At 42.0% G+C, this 20,655-nt stretch overlaps 1 long non-coding RNA gene across 1 annotated transcript in view; it reads left to right on the top strand.

Moving 5' to 3' along the window:
- Positions 1–20,655, top strand: part of LOC133261869 (uncharacterized) — a 251,842-nt gene that overhangs the window by 87,009 nt on the left and 144,178 nt on the right. The window contains exons 2-4 of the long non-coding RNA XR_009741159.1: positions 12,655–12,710; positions 13,716–13,853; positions 18,807–18,862. This is a non-coding gene — a long non-coding RNA (uncharacterized LOC133261869). The remainder of the gene's footprint in view (positions 1–12,654; positions 12,711–13,715; positions 13,854–18,806; positions 18,863–20,655) is intronic.

Here is a 20,655-nt window from a genome sequence, read left to right as displayed (position 1 = left end):
GGACATGACTGAGTGACTGAACAACAACAAAGGCTTGTTATCTTTATTGGGAGTCATTCTAAAAGAATATATGTCATAGTTATTCCACTCTACAGTTTTATAATCTGAAACAGACAACAGCTACATGGACCTAATGAGAAGAATGTATAGAGAATAGAACTAGACTTAGGAGATTTTTCCACTGGTTATGTTTTCCTTATTAATATTTCGAAGATAAGTAAATTTTCAGGGTTAAAAGCTCAGGAAAGGATAGGTATGGCAGTTTCATGTCTAAGAAGAAAGTCATTAGGCTATGTAAACTTTTAAGGTAGGAGGTGAAGACAGGATTAGAACAGCTATTTGGTTGAGGTTTGGTGAGGGAACTAAAAAGGGTAGATAATCCAGCCACAGTCAGGTCCTATCCACTGATTATTTGATTCTTCCTTGTAGAGTTGTGTTTGTTTCTGCCCATTCTTCTTTACTTTTTCCAAACCTACTGTTAATACAACATCTACTTTTTTCCTTCCCGTCATGTATGGGTGATTTTTTTACCCTTAAATTTGATATCACGCTCATCTTTTATTATGTGTGTGCGTGCTAAGGCACCTCAGTCATGTCTGATTCTTTGCGACCCTATGAACTGTAGCCCACCAGGCTCTCCTGTACATGGGGGGTTCTCCAGGCAAGAATACTGGAGTGGGTTGCCATGCCTTCCTCCAGGGGATCTTCCTGACCCAGGGATCAAACCTGAGTTTCTTATGTCTCCTGCATGGCAGATGGGTTCTTTACCACTAGTGCCACCTCAGTCAGTTCAGTCTCTCAGTCGTGTCTGACTCTTTGGGACCCCATGGACTGCAGCACGCCAGGCCTCCCTGTCCATCACCAACTCCCAGAGTTACTCAAACTCATGTCTATTGAGTCAGTGATGCCATTCACCCATCTCATCCTCTGTCATCTCCTTCTCCTGCCTTCAATCTTTCCCAGCATCAGGGTCTTTTCGAATGAGTCAATTCTTTACATCAGGTGGCCACAGTACTGGAGTTTCAGCTTCAACATCAGTCCTTCCAATGAATATTCAGGACTGATTTCCTTTACAATGGACAGGTTGGATCTCCTTGCAGTCCAAGGGACTCTCAAGAGTCTTCTCCAACACCATAGTTCAAAAGCGTCAATTCTTCAGCGCTCAATTTTCTTGAACATTACCAGATGGTCAACATCGAAATCAGATTGATTATATTCTTTGCAGCCAAAGATGGAGACGCTATACACAGTCAGCAAAAACAAGATCAGGAGCTGACTGTGGCTCAGATCATGAACTCCTTATTGCCAAATTCAGATTTAAATTGAAGAAAGTAGGGAAAACCACTAGACCATTCAGGTATGACCTAAATCAAATCCCTTATGATTATACAGTGGAAGTGAGAAATAGATTTAAAGGACTAGATCTGATAGGCAGGTGCCTGATGAACTATGGACAGAGGTATGTGACATTTTACAGGAGACAAAGATCAAAACCATTCCCAAGAAAAATAAATGCAAAAAAACAAAATGGCTGTCTGAAGAGGCCTTACAAATAGCTGTGAAAAGAAGAAAGGTGAAAAGCAAAGGAGAAAAGGAAAGATATATGCATCTGAATGCAGAGGTACAAACAATAGCAAGGAAAGAAGAAAGACTTCCTCAGTGATCAATGAGAAGAAATAGAGAAAAACAACAGAATGGGAAAGACTAGAGATCTCTTCAAGAAAATTAGAGATACCAAGGGAACATTTCATGTAAAGATGGGCTCAATAAAGGACAGAAATGGTATGGACCTTACAGAAGTAGAAGATATTAAGAAAAAGTGGCAAGAATACACAGAAGAACTGTAGAAAAAAGAGCTTCACGACCCAGATAATCACGATGGTGTGATCACTCACCTAGAGCCAGACATCCTGGAATGTGAAGTCAAGTGGGCCTTAGAAAGCATCACTACGAAAAAGCTAGTGGAAGTGATGGAATTCCAGTTGAGCTACTTCACATCCTGAAAGATGATGCTGTGAAAGTGCTGCACTCAATATGCCAGCATATTTGGAAAACTCAGCAGTGGCCACAGGACTGGAAAAGGTCAGTTTTCATTCCAATCCCAAAGAAAGGCAATGCCAAAGAATGCTCAAACTACCACACAATTGCACTCATCTCACACTCTAGTAAAGTAATGCTCAAAATTCTCCAAGCCAGGCTTCAACAATATGTGAACCGTGAACTTCCTGATGTTCAAGCTGGTTTTAGAAAAGGCAGAGGAACTAGAGATCAAATTGCCAACATCCGCTGGATCATGGAAAAAGGAAGAGAGTTCCAGAAAAACATCTATTTCTGCTTTATTGACTATGCCAAAGCCTTTGACTGTGTGGATCACAATAAACTGTGGAATATTCTGAAAGAGATGGGAGTACCAGACCACCTGACCTGCCTCTTGAGAAACCTACATGCGGGTCAGGAAGCAACAGTTAGAACAGGAGATGGAAAACAGACTGGTTCCAAATAAGAAAAGGAGTATATCAAGACTGTATATTGTCACCCTGCTTAATTAACTTATATGCAGAGTACATCATGTGAAACGCTAGACTGGAAGAAGCACAAGCTGGAATCAAGATTGCCGGGAGAAATATCAGTCACCTCAGATATGCAGATGACACCACCCTTATGGCAGAAAGTGAAGAGGAACTCAAAAGCCTCTTGATGAAAGTGAAAGAGGAGAGTGAAAAAGCTGGCTTAAAGCTCAACATTCAGAAAACGAAGATCATGGCATCTGGTCCCATCATTTCATGGGAAATAGATGGAGAAACGGTGGAAACAGTGTCAGACTTTATTTTTCTGGGCTCCAAAATCACTGCTGATGGTGATTGCAACAATAAAATTAAAAGACACTTACTCCTTGGAAGGAAAGTTATGACCAACCTAGATGGCATATTCAAAAGCAGAGACATTACTTTGCCAACAAAGGTCCGTCTAGTCAAGGCTATGGTTTTTCCAGTAGTCATGTATGGATGTGAGAGTTGGACTGTGAAGAAAGCTGAGTGCCAAAGAATTGATGCTTTTGAACTGTGGTGTTGGAGAAGACTCTTGAGAGTCCCTTGGACTGCAAGGAGATCCAAACAGTCCATCCTAAAGGAGATCAGTCCTGGGTGTTCATTGGAAGGACTGATGCTGAGGCTGAAACTCTTAATACTTTGGCCATTTCATGCGAAGAGTTGACTCATTGGAAAAGACCCTGATGCTGGGAGGGATTGGGGGCAGGAGAAGAAGGGGACGACAGAGGATGAGATAGCTGGATGGCATCACTGACTCGATGGGCATAAGTTTGAGTAAACTCTGGGAGTTGGTGATGGACAGGGAGACCTGGCGTGCCACAATTCATGGGGTCACACAGAGTCAGACATGACTGAGCGACTGAACTGAACTGAACTCATCCATACATGACTACTGGAAAAACCATAGCCTTGACTAGACGGACCTTTGTTGGCAAAGTAACGTCTCTGCTTTTGAATATGCCATCTAGGTTGGTCATAACTTTCCTTCCAAGGAGTAAGCGTCTTTTAATTTTATTGTTGCAATCACCATCAGCAGTGATTTTGGAGCCCAGAAAAATAAAGTCTGACACTGTTTCCACTGTTTCTCCATCTATTTCCCATGAAGTGATGGGACCAGATGCCATGATCTTCGTTTTCTGAATGTTGAGCTTAAAGCCAGCTTTTTCACTCTCCTCTTTCACTTTCATCAAGAGGCTTTTGAGTTCCTCTTCACTTTCTGCCATAAGGGTGGTGTCATCTGCATATCTGAGGTGACTGATATTTCTCCCGGCAATCTTGATTCCAGCTTGTGCTTCTTCCAGTCCAGCGTTTCTCATGATGTATTCTGCATATAAGTTAAAAAAGCAGATTGAGGTATTGGGCAAGACAAAGAAATACTCTTCCAGAAGGTCCTTGCCTAATAGCAACAACCATTAGCTTTCTTTGCCTTGGCATTCAGAACAAATTCTTAATCTCTGACTCCTTTATCAGCCTTCTCTATTTCATTACAATTCACAGTAGTACTGCCTTTGCTGTGATCCTAGGTATTTAATGCTTCTTCTTCATGCATTCTCACATTCTTCTCATGCATATCTCCAAGATCCCCATCTCTCACCCCCTCCATCTATGTGTGCAATGCTTGGTATGTGATTTTTGCCATGAACAACAATAGACCCTGCCTAAATCATGTGACTTTATCATGTCAGACACCTTTTTTCTTTCCTGCAGAGAATTAGTGGGTACCCTAAAGCTAATTTTCTTACCTTGATATGATATAGTTTCTCATCTCTCTTCACCCCACCCTTATGTCCAAAAAAAGAATACTGTGCCTTTATCCTCCAAATCAATAACTCAGTGAAAAGATGGTAAAGTCTGGAATCCAAGAGCTGGGTTCTGTTTCTCATTCTGTAACTGACTTCTTACAACTTCAGACCAGTTGCTTAACTCATTTCTTAGTGGGGGATTTTTGCAGAAACTATTGCCTATGGCCGGTGATTTTTACTTTGGCTGGCCAAAAATTAATTCTATTTCATTTACACTTTGTGGGTTATTACATTAAATCGTTACACCTGACATACCTGTTGTTGTTGTATTAGTCGCTCAATCATGTCTGACTCTTTGTGACCCCAAGGACTGTAGCCCGCCAGGCTCTTCTGTCCATGGAATTTCCTAGGCAAGAATACTGGAGTGGGTAGCCATTCCCTTCTCAAGGGGATCTTCCTGACCCAGCGATTGAATCTGGGTTTCCAGCATTGCATGCAGATAGAGTCTGAGCCATGAAGTCTTCTAATTTTCATCAAATGTTATCTTCAATCTGCTCTTCTGTAGAAGCAAAGGAGTATTCTCCAACATTGTGACTTTCATTTTCACTTTCCATATCACAATCAATCAGTAAGGTGTTTTTTTTTGTTTTTGTTTTTGTCTTTTTGTTAGTCTAATATTCACATAGTCTGAATCAGAACTATATTCTGAAGAACTATACTCTTCTAGACACTAGTAAATATGTTGGTTGGACAGTCAGAGAAAGTATCTGCATGAAATTCTTCTTTACTCAAAACTTTCCAATGCATCATTTTTAAAATTTTCACATTTATAATATACACAAAGTTGGAACAAAAACCTAACAGAACAAAATGTGAATGATAACAACAATCATAAGTTGTATAACAAACCCTTGATCAATTATTTGGTTGGTTTAGTTGCTAAGTCGTGTCTGACTCTTGTGACTCCATGGACCGTAGCCTGCCAGGCTCCTCTGTCCATGGGATTCTCTAGGCAAGAATACTGGAGTGGGTTGTCATTTCCTTCTTTAGATCTTTGCATTGTGGTATTAATTGTATCACTTTAAAAACATACTGATACATCTCCAGACAATAACATTTGGGTAACAAAAGACATATTAATACATTTCTGGTCAATAATGTGATATCTCCCTGACCTTAAATTTCTCCATCAGCAAATTGTCTTTTTTCCCTCTCTCCCTTTCTTCCTTAATTTTCCTTTCTTTCCTTTAATTCCTATCTGCTGCAAATCTCCATGCCCTAGTAGAGAACAGAAAAAAACAAATGAAACACTAAAATAACCACACAAGACTGTTGTAATTAAATGACCTGATATCAAGGAATAAGCTGTATATGCATCTGTAAAGCACTCTGTATAATTATGATATTGTAATGGGAGAATGACATTCTTGGGAAGACTGGATAACACAGAGGTTAGGAACCTGAACCTTGGCATAGAAAAAACAAGAGTTTCAATCCTACATGCTGTGTGATCATGGACACAGTAAATTTTCCAAGTTGAAATTTCCTCATCTATAAAATACAACATGCTAATAAAATTATATAAATCAAAGAGCTGTTGTGAAGATTCCCTGAGTGAGACTATATATGTAAAATATTAGGCACGAATGCCTAGCATATCATAAATGCTAGATAGCTATAGGACTTCCCTGGTGGTCCAGTGGTTAAGACTTCACCTTCCAATACAGAAAATCCGGGCTGGATCCCTGGTCAGGATCCCACATGCCTCCTGGCCATAAAACCAGAAGCAATATTGTAACAAATTCAATAAAGACTTTAAAAATGGTCCACATCAAAACAATCTTTAAAAAATTAAAGAAGGTTAGCTGTTATTATTATTGTTAAGGAAGGCAAAGTAGCTTGCACTATTATCATTTCATTTTTATTGTTTAACAGTAATAAGGCAAAGGAAGCAAAGGTCAGTGGGGGTTGAAGGAGTCAAGACTTCTGAGGTGTGTCAATTTCCTCTGAAGAAAGGCATTCTTGAAAGTAGAGGCGTTAACTGTGCCCCAGTAGAGTTAATGGTGAAAGTTCAAGCTCTTGAGCATCCTTTTCTGACTGTGAGCTGTGTGAAGGCAGGAATTACATTGTATTCATCTTTGTACCCCATATCTTAATTACTTGTGCTTAGTACATCAGAGAACCAGACAAACGAAATGAATTTGTTTATATTGCCTTGAATTCAACCTTGCAAAGGAAAAAGCCATGAGTCTGCTTTCCTGAGAGTTTTTAAGGTCTTGCTGGAGTTAAGTTGGGAGCATACAACCAAGGAAAGGGCCCAAGGGCTTGGAATTCCAGCTCAAATCCCCTGTTCCACCACAAGCTGCCTCTGGATTTCAGAGGCCCTCCATTACTGACTAGGTGGCCTTAGGTCCCTTGAAGCTGGAGTTAAAGATAACCCGTATGCAATATTTGGATAAGTGCCTTAATAATGTGGACTCTAAAGATCATGAGGCAATAAGAATGTTCCATTTAGCTTATTTTTGCTGTGTGCTTATCAGAGCTTGGAGCACATGGTCCAGGACATTCAGATGGCTGGGGTTAAAATGATTAAAGGGTGTGGGGTCTGCATTTGGCTTAATGCTGCTAAGAAATTCCTTGGCTAAAAAAAAATAATAATAATAATCTTTCTTTTCTTCTTTTTATACATTTGTATAAGTTGATCGAAAAAAAATTCTTTGCAGTTCAAGATGGAGTTTTCTTTTTCCTTTCCTCTCTGTCTCGGGGGCCTTATCTGATTTTAATCAGCACTGGCTTGATATGATTTGAAACAGCTGAGGCTGAAATGCCCTTAAAAAAATATCTGAAGTTAGAACTCTTGGAACTCCCTACCTCTTCTACTCCCCTTGTAGCAGTATGTGCTATTAAGTGTAAAATATTGGGGATTATGAATTTACCCTTAAAACTTTTCAGTGCCCTGCAGAGTTTTCTCAGCAATTTGAAAGTCCTGTTAACCATAATATAGCCAGTTCTTGATTATTCACAAAAAAGGAAATGAATAGTGGCACAGATAATCCAAAACAGAAAAACAATCAAAATGTTTCTTATATTTTACTTTGGAATGCTTTGTATGGCTTTTGGGGGTTCAGATTTTCCTTCCCAGGGATGTTGCACTCAGGAAAAAGTTAAAATGAGTTTGCATTCCCTAAGCCCACACTAAATAGCTGAAGGGGGATGTGGCCCAGCCACATGCTGGGTGGCAGGGAGAAGGAGCCTGAAATCGAGGGGAAAGAATTCCACTGATAACCTAGAAGTGGAAAATGCCCATATGAATAATTAAGTGCTGACTGGAATATAATTCAGTCTTGTAAATTAGTGTGGACAATTTTCCACCCTACATTTTTGAAAAAATCAGGTTATTCTCTTCAGTGGAGTTACACTGGTAGTTAAAACAAATGACCTCAGCGCTCTTTATTGCTCCCAGTCCATTGGTGCTGGCACTGTGTGGAATCAGGACCTATTGCTAATGCTGTGGGGAGTTAGTCCTCAGCTAATGCACACCAGCCCCATCCTACACCATCTTCAACTGAACATACATAGGTTTATAAAATGCCTATACTAAATATCATATCATCCACTAGGATAGTTATCATTATTGGTTTTGTTTTACAGATAAGAAGACTAAGGCTCGGACAGGTCCATTACTGATTTAAGATAACAAAGTTAGTTACTGGGAGAGACTAAATTTGAGCCCATGTCTCTCTTACCTAGTTTAGGATAAGGAAGGGAAAGAAATAGAAATGATTTTAAAAAGGAGGTTTAGTGCATGAATGAATGGAAGTTAGTGGGTAACTATGGTGGAATGTGGGGGATGTTACTTCAGGACCAGGTACAAATGCCATGGAGATAGGTTTTAATGATCAAACAGCACTTTTTTGAGAGCTCTGAAATGGACAGGATGGGATTCTCAGTGGCTGAAATAACTTTGGCAGGAATATACGGGTTAGAAAACATCAGACATGTTCACAGAACAATGAGTTGGTCTGAAAAAAGAATTTGCTCAAGGTGAAGAGATGTTAAAGCTATGGTTTTTCCAGTAGTCATGTATGGATGTCAGAGTTGGACTATAAAGAAAGTTGAACACCAAAGAATTGATGCTTTTGGACTGTGGTGTTGGAGAAGACTCTTGAGAGTCCCTTGGACTGCAGGGAGATCAAACCAGTCAATCCTAAAGGAAATAATAATATTCATTGGAAGAACTGATGCTGAAGCCAAAGCTCCAGTACTTTGGCCACCTAATACAAAGAACTGACTCATTGGCAAAGACCCTGATGCTGGGAAAGGTTGAAGGCAGGAAGAGAAGGGGTCGACAGAGGATAAGATGGTTGGATGGCATCACCAACTTGATGGACATGAGTTTGAGTAAGCTCCAGGAGTTGGTAATGGACAGGGAGGCCTGGAGTGCTGCAGTCCATGGGGTTGCAAAGAGTTGGACATGACTGAGCAACTGAACTGAACTAAACTAAAGAAATGTTAACAAAAATGAAAATAATAACAAATGAAAAGAAGTGTCTAAACAGCATAATAGTCATGCCATAAAAAGTTAGTCTAGAGGACAGGAGAGGAGAGAAAAGAGGATGGGGAAGCCTGTTTTTGAATCCCCCTTCATGTTTTTCCATGTTTTTAAAAATGTAAATGCTCACTTTGTTATCTAGTGCAGGACAATGAGTGCATTTTTCAGTAATTTTAGTTTGGGGAAGAGATGAGGAAAATAGGTAAAGATAAAGAATCAGTTGGGTCAAAGTCACCCAATTTGCCAATTGGATCCCCAAACTCAGGTCTCCTGACCCCTACCCTAGGGATCTTCCAGTGGCCAGGCTGGTCTTGGGGGTACCATGTTAGCACTCAGGCTAAGCCTCTGGGAACCCTCATAGTAGCTTTTGGGAAGAAAGTAGGGACTCCAGGATGCTTCAGAAATAACTCAAGGTTTATATATTTTCAATTAGTTCTGGAAACTTCCACAGTTGTCTTAGCTAAATCATGTTCTTTTTTACAGGCTGACTCTTTTGTCTGCTCTTGATTGTTTCCCACCATCCTTCAAACCTGAATTATTTCCTATATAAACTTGCAGGATCATGGAGTGGTTTACCTCTGGGTGCCGTCTTCTGGGTCTCTGCCTCTTCAGTCTTTGGAGTCTTAGATGTCAGTGGGCCCCATTCCTTGTTCTAGGAACAATTTTTCATCACTTTGGACATGACCTCAATAAAACTGATCCCAGAACTCTGGGTCCTCGGCATATAGTTCTACTTTTCCTCCCATAGTGGATGCTGTGGTTCCTTTTAGAACCAAGGTGCCACCTACTTCCCACAACTGAGCCTTCCCTGGAAATTGCTTTCTGTCAAAGGAGACTTCCTTGCCCAAAGTCAGGTCCCCTCCCCAGAGAGGATCACATCTAATGACTGCCCAGATCTGATACCACAGACAACCATGGTTCCAGACAACCATTCAGAGCTTTTCAGTGCTCCAGATTTCCCTGTGGCATCAGTTAAGCCCGCACTTGTGAATGCAGCCCTTTGCCCAGTCCTGCTTCCCTTCCTTACAGGGTACCATTCTTGAGAGCATGGCTAAAAAACTCTTCACCTGAAAAATCTCCTCTCTAGATTCATCTTTCAAAAGAACTGATATATGGCATTCCCATCTCTCTAGATGTATTGTGACTTCTGTGTTGGCATTGTAGTCACCTGTCCCATAACAAAAGAAAAACAAACTTTGAAGGGTTCAGAGACCAAGTTTTTGGTGGGTTATGCACATCAAGTAAGGTCTGCAGTCCAGTTTCTCCATCTTCTTGACCCGGAGGAAGAAATTAATTACCCCTATGTACTCATTTCTTCTCATTCAAAATAGGTAATAACATATAGGTTGGGGGTGATGGGGAAGAAAAATGAACAGATGGCTAAGCAAGTCCTGGAAGACCATTAAGTTCAGTGGGAACACTTAAATTCTGTGGTGAAAGCTCTGAAATCTAGGGCCCATAAGACTGATGTTCTACAGCCCACTTCCTTGGAGGTAGTTTTGAAAATACCCTTTGCTTCATTTCCTGTGGATTATGCAACCACAGAATTCCTCCAGGGACTCAGCCACACCCCAACTCTTAGCCTAAATCACTGAGTTTGACACAGATTCACAGGAATTTGGCAAGGAGCTCACCCAATTTTTCTATCTCAAATTGAATCCAAATGTTGCCTAGGTTGGCCGAGAGTTCAGTCGGAAGAGAAGGAGGCCCAGGCCCATCAACTGCTAAATGATGATATTTGAAACTCAAACGAGTTTGGCTTGGCTTTAAGAGTCAGAGGAAGTTTCAAGCCATAGTATATGATATAAACCCTGGTCCAACTCAAAATAGTTTCCACTTTTTTCTGTTCTTGTTTCAGAACTGGGTCTCCTGCTAAGGTACACAAGTCACTGTGCTCATTCCAAATGCCAAGGCCATTAGCAGGGAACTTCAGGCTCCTATGAGGTCAAGGCATAGTGGAGAAGTAAATTCTCATCCCCTGATACTTGAACTCCCTCTGGAACAGAGCAAGCCTTGACAGAGGATGGAAAGGGGGCATGTTGGAGAAGAACTAGGGAAATCCCTTGTTCAGCTCCTGTGAGGAGTCCAGCATGGAGCTGGCTACTCTGAGTAAATTCTCCCTCTTTTCTCTGGGTATTCAGAAAGTGCTGGACTCCTGCTTCCTGGGGTAGTGACAGTGGCTATTACATGGAGCACTGATTTGGGCAAAACTCGAAGTTAGGGACAATTAGGTTTTGCTGCTCACATGAAACTTTCTATCATAATTTCTCCTTTAAAACTTCTTATTCAAATTTTTTTCACCCCAAAATCCTCCATCACAATATCCACTGTTTTCAGGCTTCATCTACTCCTCCTCCATGGCCCTAGCATGCAACCACTGGGCTGGCCTTTCCCAAGCAGTGTTACTTCCTCTGGACCTTGCTCCCTACCCCACCCACATGCTTGTTTTCACCTGATCCCTCTCTATCTCCCACCACAGTTAAGATTCAGCTTTCATAGATACTGTCTCCTAAGGCCCTATGAGCAAAACGCTGGGAAGTGAAGGACAGGAAAGCCTGGCAGGCTGCAGTCCATGGGGTCTCAAAGAATCAGACACAACTCAGTGACTGAGCAACAACATGGGAAAACTTTAGTAACCATAACCCACTAAACTGTTGTCAAAATATGTATGTGTCTTGATCTTGTCACTTACACAGCAAGGAACATCAGGTAAGCCATTTTGATTCTTTAAGCTTCAGTCACTTCACCTCTAAAATAGAGATGAGAAACACTTAACCCATAGCGTCTCAGATTAAAATGAACTCCCATTAAAAACACCTCTTGGTCTTCTGAACTAAGATGAAGTACCCCTTCTCTATGCTGCTCTGTCAACCTGTAATTCTTGTAATTCAAGAAGCATGTAACTTTGCATCTGAATTGCCTTTTTCCTCTGGGCAAGGACTACAGCTGATCACACTTGAAGGCCAGTGCCTCACACAATTTCAGGCATGGAGCTGGTGCTCCAAATGTGTGTGTTCAATGCATGGGCCACCTCTGAGAGAATTTATAAATAGCCGAGGTTGTTTCTCCCAGAGAGCGTGTTTATATTGGAACAGGGTCCTTTTGGGACCACGTCTTTCCTGGAGGAGAGACCATAATGGAAATGTCAGGTGCAGAGCGATATTTGAAAGCAGGTGGAGTTCATGTTGTCCCTTGAATAACTCCATGTAGGTGGCCTCTAGCAGGCATCCAGCTGGCCCTGGGCCTGTGCACCTGAAGGGGGATATATGAGACTCTTGAAATTTCCTGCTCCAAGTCAGTGAAACCAGTTTGGCTCAGTTTTCACCTCCAAGCTGGGATCAACTGTTGCCCAAGTGTGGAGAGAAGAGAGGACATGTTTCTCTCCCTCCCTTGGATTTTTTTCCTTACCTCAACTCCTCTCTTCTAACATTCTTCGTGGAAGCTTAAACTCGATTCCCAGGGCAAAGTCCTGTCCCCAGATGCCAGCAGCCTGCACAGCTGTGGGCTCTGCCACTGCTCATAGCCACTCACGATGGGTACCAAAAGTTCTTGGTGGGGGTGCACCACATGATGGAAGGAGGTGAAGAGGAATGGGATGCAGGGCACATGTGATGTGGGAAACGCCCATGTTCACAGAGCAAAGTGATGTTGTACAGAAAGCCTGCCTCTGTTAATGAGTCTGGTAGAAGGACAGAAAGGAAATGGACTACTTCTGTTATGCCTTTGGGGAAATGGTTTTCCGTGTGTCTGTCTCACATTTTTTACGTCTGGCAAGCAGGAGCAGTGACTGCCTTCATTCTCTCTTTTCAAGGATGTCTCTACAGCAAATAGCATCGAAAGAAAGAAAGAGCGCGGAGCACAGGGCAGGTATGCTGACTCTTCATTAGACACAACTGGGGTTCTCTAAGCTCAGGCTCCTCTCCTGTAGTATACCCCACAGTGTGCTCAGCCACCACCTGGCTGTCTTCCCATTGCCCTGTGGAATTAGGACCTGGGGAAGCAACGCAAATATGATGCTACTCATGTTGCTTGCTGCACTACAAGTAATCAAGTCCTTCTTCTCTGATCCAAGAGAGTCTTGCGCATTTTTTTCAGCATCCATGAAAACATGTTAACTTGTAAGCTTAAAAGTACGTAATGTTTCAGATCCTTCATGGTTCTTGACAAGCCTCTCTCCTCTCTGCATAGAGGCAGCAATGAAAGAATTCTGCCCTTTATGGGGTTTTGGGAGCCCTATCTGCCCTGCAAAAAGCAGAGACAGAGAAAGATAAAAGAGCATCTATTGATTGAATGTCCTATTTGCCATGCGGGACTAGGTTAAGCTGCGTCTTTCATCCATTAATTCATTTAACCTTCACAATAACCCCAAGAATAGGCATATCCTACCCACTTTGCAGGTTAAGTGTAGATGCAGAACTTAAACCTAGGCCTGTGTTTGCTAGGAGAGCCTCTGACTCCACCATTCTGGAAAGTCAGTCAGTTCTTTCTGTTGATTAGGTCACCAGCCCAAGATAACTTGAAGATGCCAGCAAGACTAAAATCATTCCTCTCCCCCAGTCTGTCATCTGCCTCGTGATTTTGCCTAGTTGTACCCCTGGATATTCTCCTTTACTCCCAGCTTAGCAGAGAACTTCTTACTTTTTAAATTGGCTCTAGACTCCTACCTTCTCCTTTTCTAGGACCCCAGCCTCCCACCGATGTGAGACTTACTTTTTAGCCTTGATCTTCTTGATCCTGGCTACTGCTCTGTTTTTGTTTTTGGTTTTTTTTCTTACTCAGAAGGAAGGATGTGAAACAATTTCTCTGATATCGCACAGATCCCATAACACTCTCCAGACTTCACAGTTCTAAAGAATCTTGTTTGGTTTTCAGATGTGACTGGAGTGATTTGTGCCCGGATGCTTAGACTGGCCATCTGCTCAGAGGCTGCTCAGGAAGACCCACCCATGTGCTCACTCTCCTGCCGCAGACTAGCCTGCTCTGCCTGCAGCTGTGGGTTTCCAGGACCTTGTACGTATGCCACACTGTTTGAAGCCGAGCTTCAAGGAATCACGAGAACATTTGCCTGGACCCACTACACAACCTAAATGCAACATGAGCTGACCTTGTCTTATAGGAAGTGGGTCAGGGAACAGGTGTCTTCTTGGTGTAGAGCTGGCTTCCCAGGTGGCACTAGTGGTAAAGAACCCACCTGCCAATGCAGGAGACATAAGAGATGCAGGTTTGATCCCTGGGTAGGGAAGATCCCCTGGAGGAGGGCATGGCAGCCCACTCCAGTATTCTTGCCTGGAGAATCCCATGGACAGAGGAGCCTGGCAGGCTACAGTCCATGGGGTCACAAAGAGTCAGACACGACTGAAGCGACATAGCACACACATAAGTGTTTATCAGTTAAGGGGCGAAAGCCTCAGGCAGGTGAAGTACATATGTGAGGACAAGGGATTCAGAAAAATGAACAGCCCTTTCTATTGAGAGGGTCTGCTGAGCCCTCAGGCTTCAGGACATCACCGCTACTTCCTCTGTCTCAGGCTCAATGGCAGTGGGTCACCAGGTTCTTATGGGAGCTTTCATGAGGGTTAGAGTCCACTCACAAAAAGAAATGTTGTGAGTCATCCAAATGTTTGAACAAGGATATATATGTTTCTTCATGGAATAGGCTTAGTTCAGCAACAAACTGACCTAGCTGACCTAAATCTAATACTCTGAGGAAGAAAACAGCCACCTACCCTAGAATACCGTCCAATCACTCAATTAGCCATGGATATTTTAAAGCACTTACCACCATTGCCTAGACTTAGGATAAGCAAATTTTGAAATAAAAAGAAAAGGATGAAGAAACATTAACCATGGTTTATGGAGCTCATAACCTAATGGAAGAGAAAGACAGTCATACTTGAAATAACCTACACCAGACTGTAGGTGAAATTACAGAAATGAGGAGCAGAGATGATAAACAGATGCTGCAAAAGTCGTAAAAAAAGTATCATTAGTCTTCTAGTTACTAAGCCTCTAAATTGGGATTACGTGTTGAAAACCCACATCCATTTCAGTCCCACACAGACACCTCAAAAATCCCTCTTACAGCCTCCTCTTTCTCCTTTCCGAACCTAACGTCAGCACCTTTAAGTCTTTATCAATTCATATTTAAGTTTTAAAAGCTCCTCATCTGTCTCCTTTTTGGCCTCTTTTCACTTCAATTCATGGGGAGTGCAAATTAAGCTTCAGAAAGCACGACTCCTCTGATCCTTTTCCTTCCCTGTCCAAAACTCTCCTGGATGCTAATTTCCAAATTGAAATAAAATAAAAATTTGAGGATTGGTTTGGAAGAAGAATCTAGGTTTGAGATCATCCAGGTTTAGTTCTAGGATGGTAACAGTGGAAAAGGGAAAGAAAGAAAGAAAAAGAGAAGCAAGATTTGATATTTGGAAGGTAGGGTGTGACAGCAAGTAGCATTACTAAGAACTTTGGGCTGAAATCTAGAAGACTAGAAGGTAGGCAGAGGGCAAATATAGAGAAGGGCACGTTTCCAAGAAGAGATGCTCAAGTGAAGAGATATAGAACTTTAGTAACATCATCCACAATCCGGAATGCACTGAATAGGACCTCTGAGGTGGTCAGTAGATGTTTGTTGAATGAATTAAAAAAAGAGTGAAGAGCCCTCTTAATTTTGTCATATTCATCACATTTTATCTTTACAACAACTCTGTTCAGTGGTTACTATTATTACCTCTGTGTTACTGATGTCTAAACCAAGCTCAGGGTGGATGTATGATTCTCCCAGGATCCCACAGTGATGAGTGGCAGTGCTCAAAAGTGAAGCCACGTCAGTGCAAGGTTGAAATCTATCTGTCATGATGCCCTCTGGAAATATCTGAGTCCAGCACACAAAAAAATTGGGGCTGGGAAGATAGGTCACAACTATCTGTGGGATTTGTTTACAAAAAGGTGATTATTCCTAATTGAAGCCAGGACCATGAATGAGACCCTAGAGGACTGTTGTAAATGTCTTTTGACCTGAGCAATGGAGAAGCCCAAACTTACAGATGTAAGGGAAGAAAGAGAAACCCCTGAGAACAGCAGAGAAAATCAGAGGAGAACCAACAGAAGAATAATGGAAGCAAGAGAGAAAGGGAATTTGTTGTAAACACAGGGTCCGCAAAGTCCAAAACAGCAGGAGTGTCTCTGAAGGGAATGAGGAGGCAGTATGGTTTGAGTGAAAGGGAGACACCTGGACCACAGCAGATCATGTGGGTTAAAACCAGCCATTGCTTTAACCTTGAGCAAGTTGCCTTACCTGTATGAAGTCTGTTGCTTATCAAATGGCCATCATACATGGAATAAAGGACCTAATTCCAGGCTTGGCATCATGGAGCAGATAGCTGACATTTATAAGGCACCAGGTACTGATCTAAGCATTCAACGTGTATAGATTCATTTAAGCCTTATAACAACCTTGCTTGTGTGCATGCTAAGTCACTTCAGTAGTGTCCAACTCTGTGCCACCCTATGCACTATAGCCTGCCGGGCTCCTCTGTTCATGGGATTCTCCAGGGAAGAATACTGGAAAGGGTTGCCACTTCCTCCTCCAGGAGATCTTCCCAATCCAGGTGTCGAACCCACGTCTCTCAGGTCTCCTGCATTGGCAGGTGGGTTCTTCACCATTGGCACCACCTGGGAAACCCAACAACCTTGCTGCTGCTGCTGCTAAGTTGCTTCAGTTGTGTCCGACTCTGTGTGACCCCATAGACGGCAGCCCACCAGGCTCCCCTGTCCCTGGGATTCTCCAGGCAAGAACACTAGAGTGGGTTGCCATTTCCTTCTCCAATGCATGAAAGTGAAGTCACTCAGTCGTGTCCGACTCTCAGCGACCTCATGGACTGCAGCCTACCAGGCTCCTCCATTCATGGGATTAGGCAAGAGTACTGGAGTGGGGTGCCATTGCCTTCTCTGAACAACCTTGCTGCTGCTACTGCTAAGTTGCTTCAGTTGTGTCAGACTCTGTGCAGCCCCATAGACAGCAGCCCACCAGGCTCCCCCGTCCCTGGGATTCTCCAGGCAAGAACACTGGAGTGGGTTGCCATTTCCTTCTCCAATGCATGAAAGTGAAAAGTGAAAGTGAAGTCGCTCAGTCGTGTCCAACTCTTAGCGACCCCATGGACTGCAGCCCACCAAGCTCCTCCATCCATGGGATTTTCCAGGCAAGAGTACTGGAGTGGGGTGTCATTGCCTTCTCCGAACAGCCTTGCTAGTTGGGTTCTATTGATGTCAACTTCAATTTGTAAATGAGGAGACACAGGTTTAGAGAGTGTAAGTAATTCCGTAACAGCTTGTGAGTGGTAGAAGCTGGTGTTTAAACCCAACCATTCTGTTCCTGGAGTCTATGCTCTTAACCACCACGTTCTGCTGAACTTCATTGAATAAATTACCCCTAAGTCCTTTCCCTTCAAGAACAAGTGAGCTAGATTAATTTTTTAAAGTAGGAAGATTAAAAGTATTTAGGCCTGGGGTGAGCAAATGAAGTACTATAGGCCAAATATGGTGAGGCCCACAAGCTAATAATTTTTTTTCAAGTGGTTGAAAAAAATTTTAAATAATATTTTGAGACACGTTAAAATTATATACAATTCAAATTTTAATCTCCACCATTAAAGTTTTATTGGAACACAAGAATATCCATGTATGTGTCTCTAGGCCCATTTTGTGCTATAGGAGCAATGCTGAATAATTGCGAGAGACCCTACAGCCTCCTAACCCTAAAATATTTACTATCTGACACTTTGCAGGAAAAGTTTGCTGATCCCCTACTATAACCAAAAACTGGCAAATGAACAGAAGTAGATTTAAGAGCTTGAATTCCTCAGGAATGTTGTTGTCCTCACCCCTCCTCTCAGTGCCTGGATGGACCGCTTCCGCGCCTGCACTGCATTAGGAGGTGGGATGGGCGTGGGGAGGAAAGAAACCTCTGACCCAGTTGCTGCTGCTGCTAAGTCGCTTCAGTCGTGTCCGACTCTGTGCGACCCCAGAGACGGCGTTCGTTGCATTTCCTGGGTGGAGGAGGAAGGTGAAAGTATGCTCGCTGGTGAAGATGAAGCTTTCCTTTTTCAGTCCTGAATCACAGCCAGTTGAGTTTATCCCTTTTTGGCCGCGGAATGGTAACTTTCAATGCCCATAGTAAGTTCAGACGCTCCAGTCAGGGGAGAAGAGGCCTAGCTAAGGCGCCTTAGAAGTGTCTTCTCCCAAGGCCTACATCAGGAGCCCAAAGACTGGACATGTCCCAGACGTCTACCTGCTCCTCTCTGGGGAATGACAGTGCCTCTAGGGCACTGTATGGGGTCGGGAGCCAGTTCACCTGGGTTCTAAGCTGAGATTTGTCCGCAAACCTCCAGCATGATGGCACCAAGCGGATTTCTTCCCTTCCACCTTGCTTAACATAACTAAATGGAAGTCAGTTGCTTATCAGCTTCTTCAGTGTGTTCATGCATTCAGCCTATAAGGTAACAGGTAAACAAGAGGGTGATAAAAATGACAGGAATATTTTTGCTTTTTTTAAAATTTTCTGAAATTGTGGCAGTATATCTATGAATGCTCACTTCAGTTGTGTTTGACTCTTTGTGACCCCATGGACTATAGCCTGCCAGGCTCCTCTGTCCATGGGGACTCTCCAGGCAAGAATACTGGAGTGGGTTGCCAAGCCCTTCTGCAGGGGATCTTCCTGACTCAGGAATAAAATTCCACATCACTTAGGTCTCCTGTATTCGCCAACAGGTTCTTTACCACACTAGCCCCACCTTATAACGTAACATTTACCATTTTAACCGTGTTTAAGGGAACAGTTCTGTGACATTAAGCACACTCACACTGTTGTATAACCATCACCACCGTCCATCTCCAGAATTATTTTGTCTTCCCCAGCTGAAACTCTGTAGCCGCTAAACAGAAACTCCCTGTTTTTCCTCCCTCCAGAGACCAACAACCATCTCTTCCTGTCACTTTGAATTAGACTTCTCTGGATATCTCAGGTAAGTGGATCCATTCATTATATGTCCTTTTGCATCTGGCTCATTTCATTTAGAATGATGTCTTTAATGTTCAGCCATGTTGTAGCACGTGTCCGTTTCTTTGCTTTTTAAGGCTTATCAAATATAATGCTGGTATTTGATTTATATAATTTTGTTTATCCATTCATCTGGCAGTGGACATGACAGTTTTCTGTGTTTTGGTTGCTGTGAATATAATGCTGCTATAAACATGAGCATAAAAATATCTGAGTCTCTGATTTCACTTCTTTTGGATATATATCCCAAAGCGGAATTGTTGGGTCATGTGGTAACTCTTTTTAATTTTTGGTGAAACCACACTGTTTCATAATGGCTGCACCATTTTGCATTCCCACAAGCAGCGCACATTTTCCTCACATCCTTGCCAATAATTCTTCTTTTCTTTTTTGTTTTTTATGTTTGTTTATTTTTAATAGTAGCCATCTTGATGGGTGTAAAGTGGTATTTCATTGTAGATTTGTAATTTCCTTGGGATATTTAGCATCTTCTTGTGTGCTTATTGGCCAGTTGTATGTCTTCTTTAGAGAAATGTATCTGTTCAACTTGTTGCCCATTTTTAAATTGGATTGTTTTTGGTGATTGTTGAGTTGTCAGAGTTCTTTCTACTTCTGAATATTAACCTTTTATCAGACATATGACATGTAAATATTTTTTCCATTCCATGGGTTGCCTTTCACTCTGTTGATAGTGTTCTTTGTGTAAAACTTTTTGATTTTGATATAGTCCAATTTATCTATTTTTCTTGTAGTTATTGCCTGTGTTTCTGGTATTATATCCAAGAAATTATTGCCAAATCCAATGTTTTGAAGCTTTTCTCCTGTGTTGACTTCTAAGAGTTTTATGATTTTAGCTCTTACATTTAGGTCTTTATTCCATTTTGGATTGGTTTTTATTTAAGGTATAAGGTAAGTGTTCAATTCCATTCTTTTGCACATGGATGTTCAGTTTCCCTAACAACATTTGTTGAAAACAGTGTCCTTTCTCCACTGAATGGTCTTGGCACTCTTATCAAAGATTTTTGACCGTATATGTAAGGGTTTATTTCTGAGTCAGCTTGAGTTTTGATATTAGCAGACATGTCTCTTCAATCAAGACCTAAGTTGTATAAACTTTCCAACAGATCTAATTAAAGAATCAATGCATTCACCCTATTAGAACCTTGGTTGTAGCTCATCTCGTGTTAGAATTTCAAATTCATGAATCTGTATCACCACTAGGTTGTGAGTTCCCAAAGAACAAGAACTCTCTTATAACTCAAATTTAAACTTAATCTGTATGTATTGTTTGTCTGTTATGTGTCCAGTATCATGACAACAGTAATGATAAATAAACTTTATTTAAGAGCTTGCAAATTAGTAAACATATGGATTTTTTTTTGTAAGAAAACTACTCCAAAAGATACAGTAGGATACAAACATGGGCGTGGTGACATCCAGTGTCCAGCGTGGTTCAGTAGCTGTGTCTTGGAGAAGAGAGAGAACTTTCTCAGAAGTGGTCATACTTCTACTGTGTTTTGAAGAATGACTAAGAGTTTGCCTGATTTAAAAGGCAGAGGTCATAGGGACATTCAAAACAGAAGAATGTCCCGCACTTGTGGATTTGGAGTGTGGGCCAGCACCATGGTCGTTGGAAGACTATTACATATATTACATATGTAATATTACATAGTACATATATTACATACATATTACATATATTACAAGGCCAAGGGGGTGGGAGAAGAGCCTAAAGGTGTAGGCAAGTGACCAGGCCCA

The sequence above is a fragment of the Bos javanicus genome, chromosome 15 (assembly GCF_032452875.1).
Source record: "Bos javanicus breed banteng chromosome 15, ARS-OSU_banteng_1.0, whole genome shotgun sequence".
Classification (NCBI taxonomy): domain Eukaryota; kingdom Metazoa; phylum Chordata; class Mammalia; order Artiodactyla; family Bovidae; genus Bos; species Bos javanicus.
The sequence above is the reverse complement of the archived record's forward strand: the minus strand, read 5'-3'. Positions and strand labels throughout refer to the sequence as shown.